At 37.2% G+C, this 19774-nt stretch overlaps 1 long non-coding RNA gene across 1 annotated transcript in view; it reads right to left on the bottom strand.

Annotated features, from left to right (window-relative positions):
- The window catches only part of LOC106951905 (uncharacterized), a 14792-nt gene extending 8007 nt beyond the window's left edge, over positions 1 to 6785 (bottom strand). The window contains exons 1-3 of the long non-coding RNA XR_001425885.1: positions 6632 to 6785; positions 4419 to 4519; positions 1628 to 1737 (exon numbers count right to left, since the gene is read on the bottom strand). This is a non-coding gene — a long non-coding RNA (uncharacterized LOC106951905). The remainder of the gene's footprint in view (positions 1 to 1627; positions 1738 to 4418; positions 4520 to 6631) is intronic.
- Positions 6786 to 19774: the final 12989 nt, after the last annotated feature.

Raw genomic sequence — 19774 nt, 5'->3', positions numbered from 1 at the left:
GTGTGTGTGTGTGTGTGTGTGTGTGTGTGTGTGTGTGTGTGTGTGTGTGAGAGGAAAGGGAGGAGGGTCATTTGCCTCAGTGAAGAAGTAGAGATCTCATCTCACTGTGACCCTCTGCCCCATGACTCTGAGATGTCCAGTATTGAGACTTTGGCTTCGGGGCCAAAGTCATCTGGAAAGCCAGAAGAATGGATGTGGCACGCCAGCATCATACACCTCCCACTCATCATGCTTCACTGCTATCGCACAACTTCCCCACGGATAATGACCATGCTCCTGTCTGGTACACATATGTATGCACATGTGTAAGTGCCCACACACACAAAAAAGAGACAGGAGAAGGAAAACAGCTGGAAAAAAGAAAAAAGTCCTGAGGATTGTGCTGTTTCTGCTGCAGGCAGTTACAGACAGTGTTCGGACAGCTATAGACAGCACAAACAGAGGCGTGGAGCAAGTGAAAAGCTAAATATAGCTGTTGGTGTGATTTTGGTGTAGTGCTATGTTTTCTTAATTTTTAAGCCTTCTCACTGACTCGTCTTTTTGCAGTTCAGTGTTTCAGGTTTCACCTATTTGCAGATTATGATTTTTTCTGTAAAACATAACTCCAACATATTTGGGAAAATTTGCACATTTCTGGAATGAGCATATCTACAATATTCTAAAATAGACGTTCAGCTTGAGGAGCTGAAATGCCGAGGCACAATCCAGAAGCAGCATTCATTTTCCTTGTTCCCGACTGGCTGCGTACCCAATAAGGAAAACTGTAGATGTATCAATAATAATTACAATGTCAGATTTTGAGTAGGATTCAAGAGCAGGCAAGAAAACTTAAGACATATGAAAAATCTAACATTTACGGATGATGACAATACCATATGATAACAGAAAAATCAACGGTGTTAGGAGGTCAGGCAATGAGTCATGGTAGGAAAAACTGAATGGAAACAGAAGGATCTGACAAGGACGAAATGCAACCGGCTGGCTTATAACTCCTGAACCAGGTGAAATTAATCAGGAGAATGCAGCACAGCTGGATGAAAACCTAAGCAAAGGAGTTCAGCAAAACAGACCAACTATAAAAAATTAACAGAGGTGAACAGGAGGATACATCAGAATGCATCAAATTACATCAGCAACGGTTGATTCGGTAATAAGATATAGTTTCAAGGAGAATTGCTGCCAGATTTCTGTTTTATATTTACAGAACTCGCATATCATGTAAACACATATGTAAATGTATTTGTAAAAAAGTAAATATATCAATTAAAATAATATCCACAGTAGTGTAGGTAGTGCCCACCAGAAAATCTGGAATTTAATAAAAAAAATAAACTGATAAACAGAAGCCAACAGATGCATTCCATATTCTAAAACTAAATGGTGATAAATAAATAATAAATATATATAAATATCAATAAATAATAATTTGGAAAAAAAAAAAACAGGTAAAAGATAGTGATCTCAAATAAAAGCAAATGCAAAAAACATAAGCACACCCTGAACCCCAAACAAAAATGTCTTTGTTAACAACTCATTTAAAGTCCACTGACACTTATTTGCTCAATGTGTGAGTGTGATGATGAACAAACCCAGCTGCTCTGACAGGTCTGTCATCCTTTGGGCTCACCTCTGTTTGGGTTTTAATAAGGAAAGTTTGAGATATCCACTCAAGCTGCGCTAGCAAGGCTGGGCTGCAGAAACAGCTCACAGAGGCTCAGGATGATAAGATGACGTGATCTGGCAAGGAAAAGATGACACGATAGCGTGAGGGGTGATAATGAAAAATTGCATACAAAAAGATGTCAGCCTTGAATAATGGGTTTGCTTGCAGTCTGCCTGTTGCAGCTGTGAATGGTGGCTTATCAATGAGTATTTTGCTGAATAAAACTGCTTGTTTTCCTGTTGCTTTCGCCCGTTTTGTTCTCTTAGAGGTAACAGTAAAATATAGCACTTGTCCTTCACTGTCATTTCTTCATCCTACAGTGTGTCCTCTACAATCATTTCTTTTTTTTCCCAGTCACACAAGCTGTAATTTCAAATATGTTGCAGGTATTATATCATTTATTTTGCAAGCAGTTGCATAATCATAACTGCTATGGCACGCACTGAAGTTCCCCTCCCTGCACAGTTCACCCACTCACACCCCCAATAGGCCTTTTTCACCTGGTGTTCTGCACTGAGCTGACTTTAAATGTCAAACAAGGTAAACTCTCCAAAGGGAATAAGGGAAAATTCCTTGACGTGAACAGAAGTGAGGAAGTTTTCCAACTGAGCGGAGCTAAATGTCATGATGAATATATACGTAAGGTATGACTGGTGTCATCTGTGCATCAATCTTCTCTTCATTTGACTTTCATCGCACAGCTCCTGTCAAAATGATAATTTGCTTGTTTGTGTCTTGTTTTGTTTTTTTTCGGCGTACGTAAATTTAAATAACTGAAAACAATTTGAATCAAGAAAACATTTTGATAAAAGCTTTTCACAGGTTTGTAAGTAAAAGTAGAGTAATTTTACCTACGTCCTTTCGACTAACTGTTGAGATAAGCAATCATAAAAATTTAAATTTGTGTATCATCGTGTTTTCTTGTGGTTTTAAAATGTTCCCTATTTCAACTGATTGCATTTTGTCTTGTATCAAAATAACAAGCCAATGCAGCCAATAAGGTCATGGTAGTGCCAGTAAATATATTGTAAGTACACAAAAAAAACATAAAAATAAATAATAATAATCACAAAAACAAAATGTTAATTTTGATGATGGCTCACGGCTCATGAAAACCCAAAAATGTGCGTATTGGAAATGCAGATCATTACATCGGACTGATGAAAGGAGAAACATTTTTAGCACAGAACTGTCAGACTACTGCAAAGTATGTTCATGTACTGTACAGTATATGCACAACATACTTTGTCAGGGCTTATTTTGCATGATTGACTAAAACAATGCTGAATTGCATGGAGATCATGCTGTGATACTGCTGAAGTATTAAGGATTTGAACTGTTGGGCAAGAGTTTCTGATAAATCCTTCCACATATTATAGCTAGCCAGTTTTCTGGCCAATCAAGCACAGTGATAGCATAATAAACCAGATATTGGTGCTTTTGGCCTTGTGAGCAGGAGCCAAGTCCTGCTATGATAGCATCTCCATAAAGCTTGTCAGCAGAGGGAAGCATGAAGTGCTTTTCCTGGTAGATTGCTGTGCTGACTTTTGTCTTGATAAAACCCAGCAGATGAATACCAGCTGTGGTTACAACTGTTTGTTTTTTTATTTCCTGCAAACTCACTTCTTCTATCCACTCAAGTTTCCATTAACATGCTTGAATACAGCTATGAATGCACACAATAAAGTACTTGTGGAACACAAAGTATTGGATTGTATCATTTTATAATAATGCAAAAGTAGTTGTTCTTCATTTTCAACAATAAACTAAACATGCAATATTTTAAATTAACTAAAAACGCTGCTTGACTGGTAGAAAAGAGATCTGGAAATAATTGTGTTAACAAGAAAAAAAGGGTCTCAGCTTTTAACACGTCCTAAAATTTGTAATTCAAGTGTTTGCAATTCTAATATTTTTATTCGATTACCTGATTCATCGCAAGAATAATCGATAGGTTACTCGATTACTAAAATATTCGTTTACAATAGTCCTAACCAGTACACCTCAATAGATAGCATAAAACAAGCCTTTATTACGTTTCCTGCTTTCGTTAGGTTCCCACATGCCATGTGTCCATGTATGTATCCAATAGATATGCCTTATATCTTAGAAACACCACCTTCATTTCATTAAACTTAAAAGCTTTGTTAAGTATCTAAATTTAGAACCAAACCATGATCTTATTGGTTCCAACAGTCTTCAACAGTGAACACACTAGCAGAGGGGGAGAAAAAAAGCCACTCAGTTTCCCATTACTTGACTTTTGCAGCATGCCAGTTAGCAGCTTAAGAAATGTTCTGTGCAATCCTCTGAAATTTGAATTACAAATATGGTGGCCTGCACTTGCACCTCAATTTAAAATGTCATATTGAGGAAAATAGCTTCCCCCGCTGTCGTACTTAGAGCAACAGAGGACTTTTAAATCTCTAAATAAAGAGGAATGAGAGGGTTGATCATGTTTATTAAGTCTGCCTGGCTTCATGTGCTGAATAGTTCTCTGTGGCAGCCTACAGGAATGGTGTGGCATGAAGCTGAGTAGATGTGAAATGTGGGCACAAGCTGTGGGCGAGATACGCTTCCTAAGTCTCCATAGAGATGACAGGGAGACAGGAAGGCCCTGTGCACACTCGGCCATCACTAATTCAAGATGGCAACCACAGTCAGAAGAGCGGGCATCTAATGATAATGTGCATGAGGAGGTCATTGCTGGTGACAACAGTGCAAAACATCTGTTTGTAGCTACTATGTGGAATACCTTGTATCATTTTCTGCTTGATGGAACTTTGTCCCCTGCCATCTGCCTATACTGTAACATGCAACTGGGACAGGAAGGGGGTTCTGGAGACAATGGGCCATCTGTTAAAGTCAGAAAGTTATTTGTCTTTATTTATTCTTTATCAGAGATCGTGAAGTCAAGTTAAGGGCGAAAAACTTTCTGGAAATTATTTAAAAAAAAAAGAGACCCAAAACAAATGTCCAAAAACTCATGTGAACAGGTGTGTCTCTGCTTCCATTTCCTAATTTTGTTTTCAGAAATGCTTTTACAGAACAGTTCAACAAAAAGCTAGAAAGCCAATAGAAACTGTAAGTAATTTAAATATGCAAAATGAAATAGAATCAAAGCAATAAAAATATGCTTGCACGCCTCTGAATGCATTTAGTGAAATTCCCAAATCTCTAATGGATTCTTATGCAAAGTTCCTGCTACACTTGGACTCAGATGGAGGAATACTGTCCCAGTACAACTTTGAAAGACTCTTTGTCTCAAACTGCTTGCACAAGCAGCTTAATTGGAATCTTTTCAGATCAGACCTTCAGTCTTCCTATAGTCCAGTAGACTTGGCTCAATTGTTTCAAAATTGCAATATTTGTCACATTTTCAACTGGTGTGGTTCAAATTCACACTGGGCTAGGTCAAATGAACTAAGCACTACAAAAAAACCTGCTTAACTCCTCATTTGTGGTGGCACCAAGAACCACTGAAGAAAACGGCACAAAAAAGCTCTTAAGATACTCAGCACAACTTCCTTCTTCACAAAACGTAAACAAAAATTAAGTGCCATCAACTTTTAGAGGTTATACTTTTATCTTTATTAAAAGATCACTATCCATTTCTCCCATTAGCAACAGACTCACCTATTTATTTTAGCTGCATTTAATCAGAATGTCCTGCACTGCTTCCTGCTTTTGGAGAAATTTCTAGACTGTTTGGCATTCACATATAGACTGGAACCACACCTAAGTTTACTTCAACCAAACTGAGGCCTATATTTTTAGGGAGATCAGAGTTTGCTTTTTTTCCCTTTTTTTTTTTTTTTGGTCAGTATTAGAGCGTGTTTTTATTTTGCATTCACACCACCCCAATTGAAGCAGCATTGTTTCAATTCGGTAAACAAACTGGAGTTGGTCAAACAGAGTTGGTGTGAATGCACCCTACTCATCATAGCTTTAGGTATTGGAAATTTGTCCATTTTGTCTCTGGTATAGACTTGGTCCCTATTAAGATATATGGCACCCTCTATGTGGGTTACAACTCACACTTGGAAAAGCACTGGTCTAGACAAAATCAGGGAAACCATCTATGTAGAGAGACCCTATAGGGCAATTACCTTTGAAGAGCTTTGCTGGAATATTGTCTAGATGTTTTCTGTTAAAAACATTTTTCCATGTAACATTATGCACTAATTTAGTTTAATTAGTCTCGATACAAACCTCCAACATGGCATCGTAAACATAAAATCTAATTACGTTCTTTGGGCTTTATACAGAAAACTGCCAGTGGGTTCCTATAACCACAAACACCAGGTAGTTATTGAGCAACAAGAGAAACACCATGCTTTCGGAACAGAACCAATGTACAAGAAAATACTGGAAACAAGTAGCTTTATTGTCCAATATTAAAGCAGAGCTGTTGAGGTGAAAGAGAAAAAAAAAATCTATTAGCAGAAAATATTACATCCAGAATCCTCACAAGACAATCTCTGGAGGTCTTGAAATGCCTGACACACTTTGTAAAGTTATTTGAAAGTTTGAGTCATGAAAAATTTACAGATGGTTCCAGGATGTTTTGTCAAGCAGAAACTTAATAATAGATCTCAGGAAAGATATAGATTGCACAAAAGTTACCAATGCAGCCATATAGCAGCAAGATAATCTGCAGTAAAACTATGACCAATATGTGTAACTAAACAAGAATGCAGACAAATTTTGTTGTGAGACAAATGTTGTTTAAGTAAATCTGGGTTCAAAAAGGAGGATAATAAGCACAAACTATAGTTACCACACTTTCCATGACCACTATAAATTTGTACAAAACAAAAATCAGCGAATTACAGTGAAAACCTTTCTATGTTTCAAAAGTTACACATTTCTCCGTTGGTTTTATTTCCCCCCGCCTGTTGGAATATACACAGCAGTGACGCTAGTTAGCATTAGCTTCATTTCAGTTTGCAAATGTTTATCACTCACCAGAGAAAATCACAGCGGAAACAGATCTAACTGCAAGGGTCAGATCACTTATCTCCGCTTCCATTAATCATGACTGGGATTTATGAGCGTTTATCACATAACATGCTTTCTTTTTTTTTCTCAAAATGAAATAGCTTAGCACAACCTATGCTGCGGCCAGCTACGGCTACTTCTTCTACTCTTTTTGTTGTTGTGTAAACCACAGAGTGTAAGCCTCTAGTCCACCTACTGGCGGTTTCTGGTAGCAAAAAAAAAAAAAAAGTACAAACCCATTTGCTGTTGCGTTAAATTACAAGACTAAACCAGTTGAAACAAAACATATCAGATACTAATAATAATATTACACATATTTATGGGTGATACATTACAATGGTTGTGCTGGTGGCAGAAATTTGTCCTGTAATCGGTGCTGGTTCAAGCGCCACTCCATCCACCTCTATCTACCAAGTTGCAGCTTCAGAATGAGAATGAGAGTCAGATTGCAAGTGGCTGCAGTGTTTCTTGATTTTTTGTTTTGTTTGACAGGTTAGATAGACCACAATACATTAAAAAATATGAATTGTAAAAAATCATTTTTTTCATTGAAGATTGGGTAATTTATGTAAAGTAAACATTTAAATTGAAATGTTTCTTGTTCTAATGCTTGTGAATATAATAAGGGACAAATCTAGAAGTATGAACCAAGTTTATTATTCCAAAATGCAAAGTGGTTGTGTAGTGTAGAATTTTCATCTTTTAGCCGCTGCATTTTTCAATCTTTAAAAAAAAAAAAAAATTGTGAGGGTGGTAATTAGAAATGGAATAAAATTAGAAAAATCTAAGAGCAAGGTTAAATTGTATATCAGCTTCTTCAATAAGCAGAGCGGGGCACCCTGCAGTGAACTTGACTCATCACAGATCTCAGTACAATGGCAGACTGTCAACTTTTATAAATGGGGTTTTCCACTCACTCGTGTACACTGCCAAATATTCTCCCTGAGCTGTGCTCATCTTTGTCTCCTGACATCAAAAGACTCGTTTTCTCAATAAGACTAGATCAATCAGAGAGTGAAATGCTTTGATCCCCATGTGAGACCAGTTGGGAATAAAATCTGGCCCCATGCACTGCCTATCAGCATGTCAGAGAAGTGTATATTTATGTGCTTGACCTTAATAGGTATGATTGGCTAACCTCCATTTAGCTCTCCTCCAGCATCCTATCAATAAAAGTAAAAAGATAATGGGTTGATTCTTCCTGTCAAAAGAAGGTCCGCCACCAGGACCTGGGGAGTGGAAACACTCAGTGAGTGACACATCTTTACAAATACCTTTAGTCAAAAAAAAAAAACGCTTTAACGTGAGACATCAAAGGATGTGACAAGCTCAGTCAATACTGAGCCAACATTATTCACCTCCGACAGGAGTGCTTCTAGGTCTAGTCTTTCTGTTAGGAGAGATCTCAGCTGACAAAACACCATCAAATGAAACAAACACAATAATCAGATCGGAGCAATGGAAACAGGCCATGATGAATGATGGTTTTGCTAAAAAAAAATTTAAATTAATTCAATAATAAAGATGATGTCCAGATGATGTCATTATGTGACTTTTTCTTGTGATACAAGTCCAAGCTATTACTATGTGCCAATGTTATGAAGGAAATCCTGGACATATGTTTGCACTAGTGTAAAAGTAAGAAAGGTAATTTAGTTGCTGCCCTTTGTTCTGATGTAATCAACAGTCAAGGTAAAGATTCTCCAGAATTTTTTAACATGTTCTGTGTAGCAACAATGTTGGGTACACAGCAGAAAAAAATACCAGAGGAACAGAAATGTTGAATTAATGACTAATAAGGGTAGTGATGATAAAGAGGGTGCCGAATTTTTAGCTTCTCAGCTTCAGAAAAGGCCTATTTCCATTTTTGATCAAATGTTCTTCAAAATCTGAATTACTTGGACTGGTCAAAGTTGAAAAAAAAAAAAAAACTTTCTAAACACAACAGACATTCTTAAAAAAAACAGAGTAATTTATGACACATTTGTTGTACTGAATCCAAAGGCATCAGGACCACCTTAGTGTACGACTAGCATGAACATTGCAATATCTATTTTGGTCAAACGTGAACTAAATTATTTCACGTTGATTTTGAATCACATATGCCACACTTTGTGATTAGTGAAATCTTTAGCTGGAAGAACACAAAGGGGAGTCTTGGTTTTCAGAATCCCTCCAGCGGCAATTTATGCTCGAATTGCCACCGGTGGGAAAAGTCTCCTTGTCAAAGCTATCAACAAAATTAATATTCAGAAAAAAATTTATTCAGGTTTATCCTATTTAAACTGAACTAAATTAAGCCTTTAAAAGCTTTCTTTAATCAAACAGGCTTGACTGGAGAGCTCTAAGGAAAGAGCTTTTGTGGAGTAAATGTGATTGACTGCACAGGTTGAGACGTGAATTCATAAGTGCAACCACAGAAATACTCTGTGTGGTTCATTGTCATTTGAATTCCATTACTGCCTCATGCTGTGACCAGCGTTTCTTGAAAATATTGGTTGGAAGAAAATTGGAAATGCAATCTAATGCCAGGGACCCTCTTGCAACAGGAGCTGCAAAACACTGAGACAGATAGAATAGGGATGACTTCCACCGCAATAGACTTCCTGTTCTGTTATTCTTCTTCTGTCTTTTTATTTTTGTACCATTCCGATTTTCTCCTGTGTGCACACAATGGCTTGCTTCACAAAGGAGAATGAAAGAGGGAAAAAAAAAAGAGGCAGCAAGAGGAGGCCACACAGCAACACTTTCATCTATGCTGTGCTGACTCGGCTGAACTCTCCCTCTGAGAGGCTGATGAGGAAGAATGGCCTTGCAGAGGAGCCAACCGGGTGCATCCATAGCTGTCATCATCATCTGAATCCAAGATTGCTGAGTCCACAACTCTGGCCCCCTGCATGGATGGGAAATGACCTGTCTATGTTTGTCTGACGCCTCTTCTATCTACAGACAAGCCCCTTATCCTCTGTCTCCAACAACACTGCCCGGCTCCGCCTCGTCTGCGTGAGTCAACAAGTTCTTTTATTGTAAGGACTGCTGTGTCATGTTTCGAACCAGCAGTGTAATTTTTTGGATCTATTCTTGCTTTAGTGACAGATTCCCCTTGTTCTCTTAGGGAGCGGGAGACCAATTCATTGAGTCATTTATGTTAAAGTTGAGAAACATTAGCACTGCGGTTTGTCAGAGGATTTGAGTTAGCCAGAAAAGGATATTTTCTTACTCTTCTGTAGATAAAAAAAAAACACACATTAAACTGGGTTTCTTCCATTTGCTCAACTTGAAATTACTTTTTTTGTTGTTGTATATTTGTAATCATCATTATTCTGATGCTTATCTAGTCACAGTGAAGGATAATAAAAAAAAAATCTTGCTTATTTTTGCTGTTACACTGTTTTGCTGGTAATTAAACTACTATTTACATCCACTCATTCTCTTGCTACTTTTTTTGCTACTATTGTTGCATTTGAAACATTTCTTCTAAGTACTGTGATTTAAAATATACAAAATGAAAATAATTTTTTTAAATTAATTGCCTGAGTTTTAATTCACTGTTGATTTTTTGTTTTTTAAAAAGGGTAACAAATTGCACACAGTGGCTCAAAAGCCATTTCCATTGCAAGCTGAAAATAAAACACACTTTTTGTGGCCAACAATAAGCATTTCTGTTAGAATAATTGTGGTTGGAGAATTAATATTTTCTATCTTCAAAAATGGTAGAGCTCTTAAAAATTGGTCAGAGTGAACTTTTATACATAGTAGACATTTCTTGAGAATAAGGTGCATAAATGCTCCTTAGATGTAACAGATTGTTTAACAAAATGCTGTTTATTTGTCACCTTTGCACCCATGAAAAATATTTTTCAAGATACATGTGTATACGTGTCAATACAAAAGAGCAGCTTTGGGGACAGTAATTAGCATGTGGTGTTTGTTATATATTAGAAAAGACTGAACTATTTTCCAAATAAGACAAAACAAAATTATTAAGTTACTTTAAGCACATCAGTGAGTACGAACAAGATGTTGCTTAATTGTATTGAAATCATTCATCTAATTACGTTTGAACAAAACTTTATTCTACACTTCACATCGTAAATTTGACTTTATCAGGCTTTTAGTTCTTTCACTGAAATTTAAGTTTAGACTTTGACTTGTCTGACCTTTCTTCATTCTGAACCTAGAAACCTCTGGGGAGGCAAACTGGTGAATTTATTTTTTGTCTCTTTTCACTTATGCATTTTTGATAACCACATTCAGAAATTGTAGGTATGTTTTTGTGCGAGCTTGCTGCGTTGAGCTTCTGTTTTGCTGTAGGAAAGGATGATGGTGGAATGACAACTTTTGAAATTGAGGAGTCCCAAAGCATAAAGTATCCTTATGGCAAATATCTTATACTAAAGGCATCATCTTCTGCTACAGTGAAAGTTGCACTTTATTTGAATTTTGTTTGTAATATCCCAAATATAGATTTATTACTCACATAGTGGTATGCGTATGCCAGGCAAGTTTGGTATGACGATAAAATCAACTGAACAGGATGCAGTTACATTTTTGTTTAAATTTAATATTGTGCAGGATTTTTATTCAGGCCCAGTTTTCATTCACACCTCAGGTTCTTTTAAAGGGCATTCGTCTGATGCTGCATTTGTAGGTGCAGTCAACTGCTGAGCCTTTATGTGTCACCAGTTGCTCATTGGCCTAAAGTTTCTATTTTCAATTGACAGTAAATTTTGCATCTTATTTTTAATTTAGCAGAATTGGAAGAAGAGATGAGAGGCACATGCTCCAAGTTGACTGAGGTCAACTGATAATTTTGTGATGTGAGGGGGCCGATCATGTGCTGCTGTTGATCCACTGTGTTTTCTGAAGACAGAAGTTGCCACTGGTTCCTTCCAAAACATTTTAGAGCACGTTGTTCTTTCCTCTCCTGACAAACCTATTGGAGAGAGCGATTTAATTTTCAACACAACTTGACACCTTCCCACACTGCCAAAAGTACCAATGGTTACTTTAATGACTGGGTATCACTATGCTTAGGTCAGCAAACTGACCTGACCCGAACCCCACAGAGAATCTATGGAGTTTTGTCAAGGAGAAAGAGACCAGAGCCAATAATGTAGATAAGCGGCTATTAAAGTAACCTGGGCTTCATTAACACCTCAGGAGGGCCATTGTCTCACCGCTTTTATGCCACAGATTCATGCACAAAGAGACCTGAAAAAGTTATAACTGCACATACTGTTCAGTACATGGACATTCTTTTTCACTTTTAAGCTTATGTTCCTGTATTAGAGAAATATATATATATATATATATATATATATATATATATATATATATATATATATATATATATATATTGAACCTATGTAATATACTTTTTTCAGAGAGTGGACTTACAGTTTCCATTAGCTAGAAATGGCTGGAAATATATGAGTGTGTGAGTAATAAAGCATCAGGTGAAAATCTTTTGTTTTTTTCATCATTTTAGATTTTTTTCTGGCAAAATCAACTCTATTAATCACTCATCAAATGTCTGTGGTTTCGCATACATATGATGAAAAGGATCAAAAAGATTAAAAGAAGTAAATTTACATAAGTAAGATAATTTCGGGAGTTAATTTGGTATTATAAACGAATGCAAAACAAATCTCTAAAATACAATATGTTTTGATATTTTGTTAGAATTGAAGCTTGAATTGAATAAGTCCAAAATGGTAGAGATCATTTTCGAAGACAGACACAATTTCTTTACGAGGAAATGAGATTGAATTAGAACTACTTTATCCCAGATCAGATGCTTTTGATCTATAAAGTTTTCACGATTCGAGCAGAACTGAGATAGGCAGAAGCCTGGTCTGTGAGAAACTCCAGCTCCTTTGCATCTGGGATCTGTGTGAAAATCTCTGTGTACGACTGTAAGACATGTGGTTACTTGCTTGCCTCTGAACATGAATCCATGTGGACTTCTTGGACAGTTGTTCGCCTTCAACGTAGTATCACGGATGAAACAGCTTCATCTGGTAAGAAGGAAACGCTCCAAACTGAAGCTTAGACTCTTGAGAAAGCTGAGCAGGTTTAGACACACAGGAAGGCTCTCATGAGAAGACTTTGCTGCTCGGCCTATTTACTCTACCTATTGTTTACCACTAAATACATTCTTGGCTTTTAACTGCATTTAAATTGCAAATGCAAGTCGAGGCTGAGCACATTTTAGCAGGGCACTGGGGACCATGTGGAAATATACAGCAGCATCTAGCATATTGACAACATAAAAAATGAAATTTTATGATTTGTGAATCATTCGATTGCCTTTTGAGCGTGCTCTCCATACTTATGCATAAGTGCCTCCACTCCTCCTCCAATGTATTTGCTTCAACTGTAAATCAATTCATATCATATTGGAGCTCTTTAACATAATGCAAAGGGAGTAGAAATATCTAAGTTTCAATCAAATGAGCTGCAGGGATGGCAATTATTGGTATATGTGAAAAGTTCGGTCATTTGTGTTTAAATATGCAAAAATCCTTAAATATGGAGACTTTTAAAGCGCCTTGTAAAAGTGTGAATGCTCCTTGTGCTTTTTCACATATCATGACCTCAGTTATCTTTATGTTTTATGAGTTACTGTGATTCACCAGCACAAAGTAGGGGAGCACAGGTATATCATTCAATTTTAAAAAATAAAATAAAAGGTTTAAAATTGTGGGGTGCCTCATATTCAGACCTTGAGTCAATACTTGTAAAACAGCCCTACAAACACAGAGTGTCTGTATGAGTCTACAGAGGAAAATCCTTACTCATTCTTCTTTTTTTGATAACTTGCTCAAGCTCGGTCAAATTGGAGTATTTGTCAACGTCAAATTTATCTATCTAGCACCTTTTCAGCTGCAAAATTCTTCACAAGGTAGATGCATTTAAAAGTAAGTCAAACACATGGAAATAGTACAATCATATTGAAAAGAAGGTTAACCAAACAAAAACTAAACAGCCGTAAGGAAAAAAATGGTTTATTCCCGTGGGTTTTTAAAACTCTGTGCAGATCTAATGCTTAAAAGCAGTCTACTACTAAATCAGGGACTGGCCATCGAAAAGGCTCAAGATTCAAATTTAGATGTTTGAATCTGGAGCTCGTTGTTCTACCTGGAGCTAAACAGCTCAGTTAAGTTGGATGGGGCTCAACCATTTAGATACAAGATACAAAAACAAAAAGTGACATTTTAAATTAAGTCCTGTAAATAACAGTAAGCAAATGTAGAGAAACTAAAACTGGACTTATATGCTCCTTTCATTTTGTACCAGTCAGCAGATAAACTGTTGCATTCTGGATCAACTGGATAAAATGAGCTGAGGATTTGTCCAAACTAAAATATAAAGAGTTGCTGCTTTCCAGCCTGTATTTTGCTCCACTCCTCTCTTAATCAAATTTCACCAACTTTTCTATCCCTGGTAACTAAAAGGAAGTGCCACATTTTCATTACACCCACTTGGATGGCATTAAAAGCACTGAAGAAATCAAAGAGGAAAATCTTGCAGGCTTTTCCAGGCAAGTCAGAGCTCAGTGCAGGCGATGGATGACGACATCATACAGCGACATCATTTGTGGTCTTCAGCACTGGTATCACACAGGAGATCTTCCACAGCTGTGGTAGCTTCTCGAATTTCAAGCTCCTGTTGAACATTTGCCTTGCCGCCTATCGCAGTTTGAACTTTAGTAGCATGTTTCTCACATTGAGTGTTGAGAGAGACAGGATGGTGGTGGGTAGCGGTGCTGTGGGATGGAGCCCTCTGTTGACTGGGAGCTGAGAGATTTGAAGTTCTGGAAAGCAAAGTTCCCACAGCCCAATTTAAGTTTGTGACCTTAAATTGTTTTCAGGTTTTTCTACACTCCTCTGATGTTTTTTGTTTTTTTTTTTTCTGGTCCATCCTTCATCTTCTTTCTAAAGATATTTTCCTATCGCTGATCTTCCTTCTCATTCCCTCCTACAGCTCTCAGCTTTTCTTTGCTTCCTGTCCTAAAGGTTCTCTTCTTCTCCTTAGGGAGACCCCCCTTTTTACGGTTTGATCCAGGCCTCACCACTGTACCTTCTTGAGGGTCACAATGTTGTCCACACAAAAGTTCACTTGTGGAATAAATTTGCTAAGTACTTAATCTCTTTCATTCTAGCCTGATCACATTCTGAGGTTGTCTTTGGATGGACTGAGTGGTCCTACGTATGATGTTGGAAGCTTAGATGTAATTTTTATAACATAACCACAGCTTCATTCCTTTTATGATGCTGCTTGTTTATTAAAGTTTTCTAGCAAACCTCTAAAGCCTTCAAAGAACATTCGTACTTATAATGAATGGGTGTGAATATCAATGGAAGCCACAGTTTTCAATGTTATGAAGAAGAAAAGTCCGAATAGCATATATGTGCTTAGATTTAAAACTGTCTAAATCTTTGAAATAAATTCATTCTTAGAATCCAAAGTAAAAAGGGATTTCTATTTTTTCCCCTCCAAATTATGGAACATTTCTGTCCCTCACTGGAACAGCTTAAGATTAAAAAACACTTTTTGATATGTACTAAAACCAATAGTTCAGACTTTATGAGGCTCTTTGTAGTTATAATTAGTTAAAGGTTTCCTTACCTGACGACATTTGAATTTGCAGAAGAGTGAAGAAATCCTTAGAGCAGTTGGAGGCTAATTAGTTAGTAGGATACAACGGTGTTAGAAGTTAATACATGTCTTCACCAGGGGTGTCACCTGCCAGTCTTTGGGAGCCGGTTTCCAGTAACTCTTAGTTGTGTCTCTGTTCCAACACACCTAAGTTAAATAATTTGGTTGTTAGCAGAACCCTGTGGAATGTGATTGGATGTTAATGAGGTAATTTAGCCATTTGATTCAGCTGGATTGGGGCATATCTGAAGGTTGCAGGACAGTGCTCCCCCCCATGCCCCCCCCAAAAAAAGAAAAAAATTCTTATTTATCTCTGCAGGCAAACAAAAGGCATTTGCATGAAATGGTGGGGGGACAGTATTTTCAGAAACAAAGTCTGCACTTTAATTAGCTTTTCTTTTTTTTTCATTTTCATCTTCTTTACAGTTGTCATCAAAGGACTGGTCTATAAAATTTTATTCTTTCACAAAAGTGATACTGGAGAAATCTGCAGCAGCAGCAGTACAAAGAGTTCAGCCTTCACCCTCAGAATAAAGGGTTTTTCACTGTTTGTACTACTTTTACCCTCATAAATGCAGCTGTGGACTCATCTCTGCAACATCAAGGATAAGCGAAACTCCTGACAAAACGTATAGCCAGGCTAAGAGTAAGCAACAAAGACATTCGAGGGAGGCATCAGCTTAGATGCATGATGAAAAATAAAAATCGTAGCAGCATTGCCTGAGAGAAACTCAGCAATCGAACAACTCGTCATCACTTTTTGTTATTGTGGTAATCTTGTCGACAGTGTTTGAATCCCGCTGCGGGGCTGTTCATTGTTCTTCTAGAGCAGAAGAACAATGAGAAAAGAAAACAGGTGATCCAACTTAAAAAATTGAGTTAATTGGTTACAAGTAAACTAATAAAGACTATCCAAGTTAATATATTTAGTTTATTAAGTTGCCATGTAACAAATTAATCAATTTATTTAAGTTGGATCTCCATTGTTTTTTTTTTCAGTGAATGGAGAAATAGTGGAGATGCTTAAGAATATAATACTTAAGAAATGGAAGATAAAAAGAGTTTAAATTTCCATTTTTTTTCTCAGATTTTGTCTCTATACAACAAATGTTTGCTTGTAAGGAAAAGCAACAGGAGAATTTGGAAATGGTTTGGTCTTAGACAATAAAACATGTCTCATTGTGGCATACGGCTTGTGAGCTTCGCCGTTTTGGCTCCAGGGGCCAAGAGGTAGCGTGATGTTGGCACCAGGGAGGTTCTGTATTTTGGGGTATTTCAGTGATGCCTTGGGATGGCAGTGGGATGGCACCCTACCGCCGACATGGAGGTGTTGCCGGTAGGGTGGGGGTGCAGCGGCTACTGGCACTGGGGCGGCTTTGGACCGTGGACCACTGTACCGTCTTGTCCGGCCTGCTGCCGCTTCCAGCTGGTGTGGGAGGGTTTGGGGCTGGGTCCATGGGTGGCTCAGGGCCTGCTCTGGCTCCCAATGAGGTGGCTGCTTGTGCGTAGGGTGGGAGTGCGTTTCTCTGGCGTCCATGGCACGGTGGGTGGACCAGATGCCGTGGGGGCTGAGGCCTGGTGCATAAAACATCAAAATGTAGACTGGTTAAAACAGGACTGGATAATTCTTCAAAAGGGTTCATGTGAAACTAACAGTATTTCTTGAGGATTCTTAGCTTTCCGAAAAACGCTGCTAAAATTTTAACTTTTTAACCCAGTATTTTGTGTCGTCTCAAATCATGAATCATATTTTGTGAGCCAGTTGGACATTGAAAGCCTCTTGAAAGCCTTAAATTTCATTTCAGTGGTTTTATTCTGATTTAAGCTTTTGTGCTGCGTCAGGTTGGGATTTATCCCAGTCCTGTCTAGTTGTCTCCTTCTGTCATTTCTTATCAGATGAATTGAATAAATACGCTACCCGTCTCTCCTACTGCCTCCTTTTTGTTTCCATACACCCAACCTTCACGTTGTTATCTATTTGCGTTATGATTTTGTTTAACGCCCATGTCCTGTGTTTGGTGTGACTAGCCTCCCCTTCCCACATGACAATATGTAGGGGTGTGACATCTGACTGTGGCAATGCAGATATATGAAATTAGTTCCTGTTAGGATCCCCACAGAAAGTGCAAGGGTATTAAAATTAAAGTGTTAGAATGAAATAGGCCACCCAAAGCAAGGTACCTTGACACCTTCTGTAATGCAGTTGGTTTGCACTCAATGGTTTGAAATGAAGAGAATGATTAATTAATGAATACAGGCTATTAAGCCGACAGCACTTTTTGTCAGTTTTGTTCTTTTTTTCTTTGTTGCTCGAGGTGATAAAAAAAATAAAATAAAAAAAACAATTTCTACAAGCACAATGGGAAGATACATTAGGATGGACAGAGATTTTTTGTAAAAAAAAAAAAAAAAAAAGAAAAAGATAAGACATCCATTTTCTTACAGCCCTACCTGTGCACAATGCACAAAATAAGCACTTTTGTGGCCAACACATTTGTTTTCCCTCCTGTAGATATGTGGGAAGGAGTTTTGCAAGGGTGGCCAGCCCTGCGATGATTGGAGTCCACAGTGTCGAGGGAGGCGAGAGGAGCAGATGGTGAAAAATTCTCAGGGTTTATTTCAGAGTTTAGTCTTTACGGCTCATATATTGACTTAATTATGGGACAGAGGGGAGAGTGAACTCCTGAAAGAACAATATAAAGAGGCAGGGAAATCTTCATCAGGCGCACAAGGAGAGAGTAGCGTTTATTGAAATGACTTTGCCTCCTCAACACAATCAGCAAGGAGGACGAAGCAGCGCCAATGTTAATGACTAGAATTACACTCTTTTTCCTTATTACCTAAGAGCATGTTGAAAGCTTGCAGGTATGAATAATTAAGTTTTGGGATGAGCAAGATATAAAGAAAATTCAAAGTTACTGGATTAGCAGAAATTCATTTTGATCTGAATACTTTAATTTCAATCTCTTTCAAAGTCAAAGACGTGTTCTGAGGTGAACTGGGGAAAAAAAGGAAATGGCCGAATGTAATTAGCAATATTTCTTACCTATTCATATTTGTGCCCAAAGATCATTTTCTGATTTTGTCATATTACAACAAAGTTTGGTATAATTTAATAGGGAGTTTTAGTGAAAAAATGTAGCATGATAAAAAATGATTCATGGTTTAGCTTTTTTTTTTTTTTTTTTTTTCAAATAATCAGAAAAAAACATTTTTATGCATCCACCCATCCATCCTTGCCGTGTTGAAGAAAAGCCGGTGTCTATTTCCAGCAATCACTAAGCAAGAGAATGTGTACAACTCCTTTGTGTTGTTCCATCACAAGAAATCTCAACAAAATACACACTGAACCTTAATAGAAGAAAAAAAATGAGGGGAGAAATTAATCCATTATTATATTTAAGGACAAAATCTCTCAACAAATACTAAAAAAAAAAAGAAAAAAAGAAAAGAAATTCGAGTACATAGCCTGAAAATTGAAACACTTAGACATGACACAACCAGGCACGCTAGGAATGCAAACCAAGTCTGTGGCAAAAACCCAGCAGTTTAATAAAAAGAGTCAATAAGGGTCCAGTGGAAAGAATCTCCATCTGTGTGATGAGACGGTAAATTAGATGAAGCACTTTATGTGAAAGGAGCAAAATTGGTTTGAGCTGTTTAAAGGGAACCTCCATTAAACACTTCAGTCCTGCCTCTGATGTTTACACACTCTTCAGGCAGGATGCAATAAAGGCTGAGTCATTTTTAACTTTTAACAGAGATGCTCTTGCTTTAGGATATAAATCCCTTTAATCCAACGCTTGCTTGTACAGAGAACATAGCAAGAAAAAAAGTTCAACACAGCAACACATGCTTGAGGCTCCCCAAACTTTGTGCTTTCTTCAAGTCTCTGAAAGGCAATTGCCACTTCAGATGGGTAATTTGATGCTGATTACTCTGTGGCTTTCTGTTGCTCTAATGATAACACTCTGTCAGTTATCATTTCCTCCAGAAAAGATAAAAGACTTGTATGAAGAAGCATGTACCAAGTGACTTTAAAGGCTGAAACGCTTGTAAACAAGAATACTAAAATTGATTACATGGACACTAGGAGAGTGGAAAACAACTTTGAGAAAAAAACATTTAGTTATATCGTAAAATTCAGACATGCTGTAATGCAAAAGCTTTCACGTCATTACTCCATACTAAACAACAAAGAACCAAACCAAAAGCAAGTATATCTAAAGGTACTTGGAAGTTGTACCATTTACTTGTTCTTGGTCACATTTTTTCATGATTCAACCGCAAACTACAATATGGTTTATAGAAATAGATAATAATGTCTTTTAGATTAATTAAAATGTTGCTTTACTTAAAATGTATTTTGCAAAAAAAAAAAAAAAAAAAAAAAAAAAAAAAAAAAAAAAAAAAAGATATTAAATATTTCAATCTTGCAAATTAAAA

This window comes from Poecilia latipinna, unplaced genomic scaffold, assembly GCF_001443285.1.
Source record: "Poecilia latipinna isolate Pla-1442-1.1 unplaced genomic scaffold, P_latipinna-1.0 Scaffold479, whole genome shotgun sequence".
Classification (NCBI taxonomy): domain Eukaryota; kingdom Metazoa; phylum Chordata; class Actinopteri; order Cyprinodontiformes; family Poeciliidae; genus Poecilia; species Poecilia latipinna.
The sequence above is the reverse complement of the archived record's forward strand: the minus strand, read 5'-3'. Positions and strand labels throughout refer to the sequence as shown.